At 38.4% G+C, this 7,400-nt stretch overlaps 1 non-coding gene across 1 annotated transcript; it reads right to left on the bottom strand.

Annotated features, from left to right (window-relative positions):
• Window positions 1-6,602: 6,602 nt before the first annotated feature.
• On the bottom strand, window positions 6,603-6,710 carry LOC148544994 (small nucleolar RNA R71). The gene has a single exon (XR_015900475.1). It is a non-coding gene; the product is annotated as a small nucleolar RNA R71 (small nucleolar RNA).
• Between the last annotated feature and the right edge of the window lie 690 nt (window positions 6,711-7,400).

Below are 7,400 nucleotides of genomic sequence, written 5' to 3'. Positions count from 1 at the left end.
TATGGGCTGGTTGGTCCGAACCTTAATGGTGTGAGCTTGGAAGTACGGGCGAAGTCGTCGAGATGTTAGTATGAGAGCATAGGCAAACTTTTCTATTTTTTGGTAGTTCAGCTCGGATCCTTGTAACGCTTTACTGATGAAGTATACGGCTTATTGCCCACTGTCGTCTTCTTGAACTAGTGCTGAGGCTACTGCCCGACTCCCTACCGCGAGGTATAATATGAGTGGTTCTCCTTCTCGTGGCCGAGATAGGATAGATGGCCATCCTAGAAATCTTTTGAAATCTTGGAAGGCTTGTTCACACTCCGTTCTCCATTTGAACTTTTTTCCTTTCCTTAGAGTAGCATAGGAGGGAAGAGATCTTATTGCTGATCCTGCTAGGAATCTGGACAAGGCTGCCAATCTTCCGTTGAGTTGTTGTACCTCTTTGACACAAGTTGGGCTCTTCATGTTGAGTATGGCCTGGCATTTATCCGGATTTGCCTCAATTCTTCTTTGTGTGAGCATAAAACCTAAGAACTTGCCAGCTTCTACTGCAAAGGTGCATTTTGCAGGATTGAGTCGCATGCCATGCTTTCTTATAGTGTCGAACACTTGGACCAGGTCGGACAATAATGTCTCTTCACTTTGTGTCTTTATCAACATGTCGTCCACATAGACTTCCATGACTTTTCTGATATGATCTGAAAAGACTTTATTCATTAGCCTTTGATAAGTAGATCCCGCGTTCTTGAGACCAAAAGGCATCACAATGTAGCAGTAATTTGCTTTTGGTGTTAAAAACGAGGTTTTTTCTTGATCGGGTGGATACATGGGGATTTGATTGTATCTGGAATATGCATCCATAAACGAGAGGTATTTATATCCGGAGGAGGCATCTACCAGAGCGTCGATACTTGGGAGTGGATAAGGGTCTTTTGGGCAGGCTTTGTTGAGATCTATATAGTCGGTGCACATTCGCCACTTCCCGTTTGATTTTTTCACCAAGACGACATTAGCTAACCATAGTGGGTACTTGACTTCTCTTATGAATCCTGCCTCCAGTAGAGCTTATACCTGCTCTTCCACAGTTTGGGATCTTTCGGGTCCGAGCTTTCTACGCCTCTGTTGTACTGGCTGAGATCCAGGGTAGACTGCAAGCTTATGACACATTAACTCGGGGTCTATGCCTGGCATGTCTGCAGCCTTCCACGCAAAGAGGTCGATGTTGTCTCGTAGGAACTGTATGAGTGATTCTTTTATGTCTCCTTTTAGAATCGTGCCAATATTGGTTGTTTTGTCCGGGATGTCTCCGATCTGGACTTTCTCTATTTAACCTTCAGGTTGTGGATGGAGTTCTTCTTGCCTCTGAACTCCACCAAGTTCGATTGTGTGGAATTCTTCTCCTTTGCCTCTAAGGTTTAGACTTTCGTTATAACAGTGGCGTGCCATCTTCTGATCTGCTTTTATCGTAGCTATCCTTTCTGCAGTTGGGAATTTCATGCATAGATGTGGAGTTGAGACTATTGCGCTGAGTTGATTTAATGTTGTCCGACCTATTAGGGCATTGTAGGCTGAACTCACGTTGACCACGATGTAGTCTATTTTGAGTGTTCTGGATTGGTTTCCTTTTCCGAAGGTTGTGTGTAGCGGGACGTATCCCAGTAGTTGCACTGGAGTGTCTCCCAGTCCAAAAAGGCTGTTTGGATATGCTTTGAGTTCTTTATCTTCCAGGCAGAGCTTGTGGAAGGCATTTTGAATAAGATGTCGGCGGAGCTCTCTTGGTCTATCAGTGTGCGGTAGAGATTTGCATTTGCCAGTATAATGGTGATGACCATGGGATCGTCGTGTCCTGAGATGATGCCGGATGCATCTTCCTTGGTAAACGTAATTGCGGGGATGTCGGGTGCTTCCTCCTTTCCTCCGACATGATATACTTCTTTGAGATATCTTTTGCGAGATGATTTGGAGATTCCTCCTCCTACGAATCCTCCGTGTATTATATGGACATGTCTTTCTGGTGTACGAGGTGATCGCTCGGTTCATCCAACCTCCTCGTCTCTTCTCCTTTTTCTTTGCTCATCGTCCCGGGTGGCCAGATACCCATCTAGTTTTCCTTCTCTCACTAATTTTTCTATGACATTTTTTAAGTCAAAGAATTCATTGGTGGAGTGCCCACAGACTCGATGGCATTCACAATATTCATTCCGGTTTCCTCCTCCTCTTTTGCCTTTGAAAGGTCGAGCTGGGGGTATTTTTTCTGTGTGGCAGACTTCTTTGTAAACATCCACCAGGGACACCCTAAGAGGGGTGTAATTATGATATTTTTTAATTTTTCCCCTTGTCGATCTTCCTTCTTTTTGGACTCTTTGTCTTTGTCTCGGTAGGTGAATCCGGATTTTGAGGTTTCTCCTAGTCGAGAATTTTCTTCCATGTTGATGTATTTCTCCGCTCGTTCCTGCACTTCGTCCAGAGATGTGGGGTACTTCTTTGATATAGATTGGCTAAAAGGTCCATCTCTTAGGCTATTGATTAGGCCCATGATGGCGGCCTCGGTTGGTAGGCTTTGTATGTCTAGGCATGTTTTGTTGAATCTTTCCATGTAGTTGCGAAGGCTTTCTCGATCTCCTTGCTTGATTCCTAATAGGCTGGGGGCGTGCTTAGCCTTATCTTTTTGGATGGAGAATCTGGCCAGGAACTTTTTGGCTAAGTCATCAGAGCTTGAGATTGACTTCGGAGGTAGGTTTTTGAACCATCTGATTGCTGTCTTTGTGAGAGTCGTTGGAAAAGCTTTACAGCGAACTGCATCTGAAACGTCGGTGAGGTACATTCTACTTCTGAAATTGTTGAGGTAATGGTTGGGATCTGTAGTGCCATCGTACAAAGTCATATCCGGAAGTTTGAAGTCCTTGGGGATTTTGGTCTTCATGATTTCCCTAGTGAATGGATCTTGATCCTTGTTTGGGGTTTAGGGTTTAGGGCTTAGGGTTTAGGCTTTAGGCTTTAGGGTTTTGATGAGCGGATAATTTATACGCTTTTTGGCATTGTTTTTACATAGTTTTTAGTATGATTTAATTAGTTTTTAGTATATTTTTATTAGTTTTTAAATAAAAATTATATTTCTGGACTTTACTATGAGTTTGTGTGTTTTTCTGTGATTTCAGGTAATTTCTGGCTTAAATTGAGGGACTTGAGCAAAAATCTTATTCAGAGGCTCAAGAAGGACTGCAGATGTTGTTGGATTCTGACCTCCCTGCACTCAAAGTGGATTTTCTGGAGCTACAGGAGTCCAAATGGCACACTCTCAATTGTGTTGGAAAGTAGACATCCAGGGATTTCCAGCAATATATAATAGTCCATACTTTGCTCGAGTTTAGACAACGCAAACGGGCGTTTAACGCCAGCTCTCTGCCCTATTCTGGCGTTAAACGCCAGAAACAGGTTGCAAAGCAGAGTTAAACGTCAGAAACAAGTTACAAACTGGCGTTTAACTCCAAGCAAGACCTCTACACGTGAAAGCTTCAATGCTCAGCCTATTTTCACTTATGTATTTTCAACGGTAGAGTTTCTACACACCATAGATTAAGGTGTGGAGCTCTGCTGTTCCTCATGAATTAATGCAAAGTACTATTATTTTTCTATTCAATTCAATCCTATTTCTTCTCTAAGATATTCATTCGCACACAAGAACATGATGAATGTGATGATTATGTGACGCTCATCATCATTCTCACTTATGAACGCGTGCCTGACAAACACTTCCGTTCTACATGCAAACAAGCTTGAGTGCATATCTCTTAGCCTCCTGATCTACGATCAGAGTCTTCGTGGTATAGGCTAGAATTATTGGCGGCCATTCATGAGATCTAGAAAGTCTAAACCTTGTCTGTGGTATTCCGAGTAGGATCTGGGAAGGAATGGCTGTGACGAGCTTCAAACTCGCGAGTGCTGGGCGTAGTGACAGACGCAAAAGGATTACTGAATCCTATTCCAGTATGATCGAGAACCGACAGATGATTAGCTATGCGGTGACGGCGCATTTGGACCATTTTCACTGAGAGGACGGGATGTAGCCAATGACAACGGTGATGCCCAACATACAGCTTGCCATGGAAAGGAGTATGAAGGATTGGATGAAGACAGTAGGAAAGCAGAGGTTCAGAGGGAACAAAAGCATCTCCATACGCTTATCTGAAATTCTCACCAATGAATTACATAAGTATTTCTATCCTATTTTATATTTTAATTATATTTTAATTATCAAATCTCCATCACCATTGGAATCTGCCTGACTGAGATTTGCAAGATGACCATAGCTTGCTTCAAGCCGACAATCTCCAAGGGATCGACCCTTACTCACGTAAGGTTTATTACTTGGACGACCCAGTGCACTTGCTGGTTAGTTATGCGAAGTTGTGACAAAGAATTAAGATTATGAACGTGCATATTAAGTCTTTAGCGCCGTTACCAAGGAATGAACGATCACGATTTCGTGCACCAAGTTTTTGGCGCCGTTGCCGGGGATTGTTCGAGTTTGGACAACTGACGGTTCATCTTGTTGCTCAGATTAGGTAATTTTATTTTAATTTTAAGCTTTTTATTTCTTATTTTCGAAAAATACAAAAAAAAATTTCTTCTTTTTCGTTTTTCCCAAATTAATTTTCGAAAAATCCAAAAAAAAATTTTAATAAAATCATAAAAACCAAAAATATTGTGTTTCTTGTTTAAGTCTTGTGTCAAATTTTAAGTTTGGTGTCAATTGCATCTTTTTAATTTTTCTTAAAATTTTTGAAAACTCATGCATTTGTTCTTCATGATCTTCAAGTTGTTCTTGATGAATTTCTTTGTTTGATCTTTAAATTTTTCTTATTTGATGTCTTTTCTTATTTTTCATATGCATTTTCAATTTGTTAGTGTCTAAAGTTTGAAAATTTCTAAGTCTGGTGTCTTGCATGCTTTTCTTTTCTTAAAAATTTTCAAAAATAAGTTCTTGGTGTTCATCTTGACATTCAAAGTGTTCTTGGTGTTCATCTTGACATTCGAAGTGTTCTTGCATGCATCATGTGTTTTGATTCATAATTTTCATGTTTTGAGTATTTTGGTTGTTTTTCTCTTTCTTCATTAAAAATTCAAAAATAAAAAAATATCTTTCCCTTATTCTCTCTTAAATTTTCGAAAATTTGAGTTGGCTTTTTCAAAACTTTTTAAAATTTAGTTTTTTCTTATGAGTCAAGTCAAATTTTCAATTTAAAAATTCTATCTTTTTCAAATCTTTTTCAAAAATCAAATCTTTTTCATTTTTTCTTTCATAATTTTGAAATTTTCAAAATTTATTTTCAAAATCTTTTTCTTATTTCTATTTCATATTTTCAAAATTAATGCTAACAATTAATGTGATTGATTCAAAAATTTTAAGTTTGTTACTTGCCTAGTAAGAAAGGTTCAATCTTTAAATTTTAAAATCATCTCTTTTTGTTTCTTGTTAGTCAAGTAATCAACTTTAATTTTCAAAATTAAATCTTTTTAAATTTATTTTTCAAATCTTTTTCAAAATAAATTTCAATCACATCTTTTTCAAAATCAATTTCAAAATCTTTTCTAACCTCTTATCTTTTCAAATCTTTTTCAATTAACCAGTTAACTTTTTGTTTGATTTTAAAAGTTTACTATTTCAATCATATCTTTTTCAAAACCACCTAACTACTTTTCTCTCTCTTATTTTCGAAAATTACTAGCCCCTTTTTCAAAATTCTTTTTTAATTAACTAATTGTTTTAAATTTTAATTTAATTTCATGTTTCTTCTTAAAATCTTCGAATTTTAACTTTAATTTTAAATTAAAAAAAATATTTTTATTTTATTTTATTTAATTTTCGAATTCTTCCCTCTCTCATCTCCTTCTAATTATTTATTTATCTACTAACACTTCTCTTCTACTCAAAAATTCGATCCCACTATTCTCCTCTGTGTTCGAATTCTTATATTTTCTTTCTTCCATCCTTCTCTTCTTATACTCATACAAGGAATCTCTATACTGTGACATAGAGGATTCTATATTTTCTTTTCTGTTCCCTTCTTTTTCATATGAGCAGGAGCAAGGACAAGAACATTCTTGTTGAAGCTGATTCGGAACCTGAAAGAACTCTGAAGAGGAAGCTAAGAGAAGCTAAAACACAACACTCTGAAGAGAACTTTACTGAAATTTTCGAAAAAGAAGGAGACATGGCCGAAAATTATAACAATGGTGGAGATGCAAAGAAGATGCTTGGTGACTTTACTGCACCAAATTCCAACTTACATGGAAGAAGCATCTCAATCCCTGCCATTGGAGCAAACAATTTTGAGCTAAAGCCTCAATTAGTTTCTTTGATGCAACAGAATTGCAAGTTTCATGGACTTCCATCAGAAGATCCTTTTCAGTTCTTAACTGAATTCTTGTAGATCTGTGATACTGTTAAGACCAATGGGGTTGATCTCGAGGTCTGCAGGCTTATGCTTTTCCCGTTTGCTGTAAGAGACAGAGCTAGAATATGGTTGGACTCTCAACCTAAAGATAGCCTGAACTCTTGGGATAAGCTGGTCACGGCTTTCTTAGCCAAGTTCTTTCCTCCTTAAAAGCTTAGCAAACTTAGAGTGGATGTTCAAACCTTCAAACAGAAAGAAGGTGAATCCCTCTATGAAGCTTGGGAGAGATACAAGCAACTGACCAAAAAGTGTCCTTCTGACATGCTTTCAGAATGGACCATCCTGGATATATTCTATGATGGTCTGTCTGAATTATCAAAGATGTCATTGGACCATTCTGCAGGTGGATCCATTCACCTAAAGAAAACACTTGCAGAAGCTCAGGAACTCATTGACATGGTTGCAAATAACTAGTTCATGTACACTTCTGAAAGGAATCCTGTGAGTAATGGGACGCCTCAGAGGAAGGGAGTTCTTGAAATTGATACTCTGAATGTGATATTGGCTCAGAATAAAATATTGACTCAGCAAGTCAATATGATTTCCCAGAGTCTGAATGGATTGCAAGCTGCATCCAACAGTAATAAAGAGGCATCTTCTGAAGAAGAAGCTTATGATCTTGAGAACCCTGCAATAGCAGAGGTGAATTACATGGGAGAACCCTATGGAAACACCTATAATCCCTCATGGAGAAATCATCCAAATTTCTCATGAAAGGATCAACAAAAGCCTCAACCAGGCTTTAATAATGGTGGAAGAAATATGTTTAGCAATAGCAAGGCTTTTCCATCATCCTCTCAGCAACAAACAGAGAATTCTGAGTAGAGTCCATCTAGCTTAGCAAATATAGTCTCTGATCTATCTAAGGCCACTCTAAGTTTCATGAATGAAACAAGGTCCTCTATTAGAAATTTGGAGGCACAAGTGGGCCAGCTGAGTAAAAGAGTCACTGAAACT

This window comes from Arachis ipaensis, chromosome B9, assembly GCF_059453495.1.
Source record: "Arachis ipaensis isolate K30076 ecotype BB chromosome B9, ASM5945349v1, whole genome shotgun sequence".
Classification (NCBI taxonomy): Eukaryota; Viridiplantae; Streptophyta; class Magnoliopsida; order Fabales; family Fabaceae; genus Arachis; species Arachis ipaensis.
The sequence above is the reverse complement of the archived record's forward strand: the minus strand, read 5'-3'. Positions and strand labels throughout refer to the sequence as shown.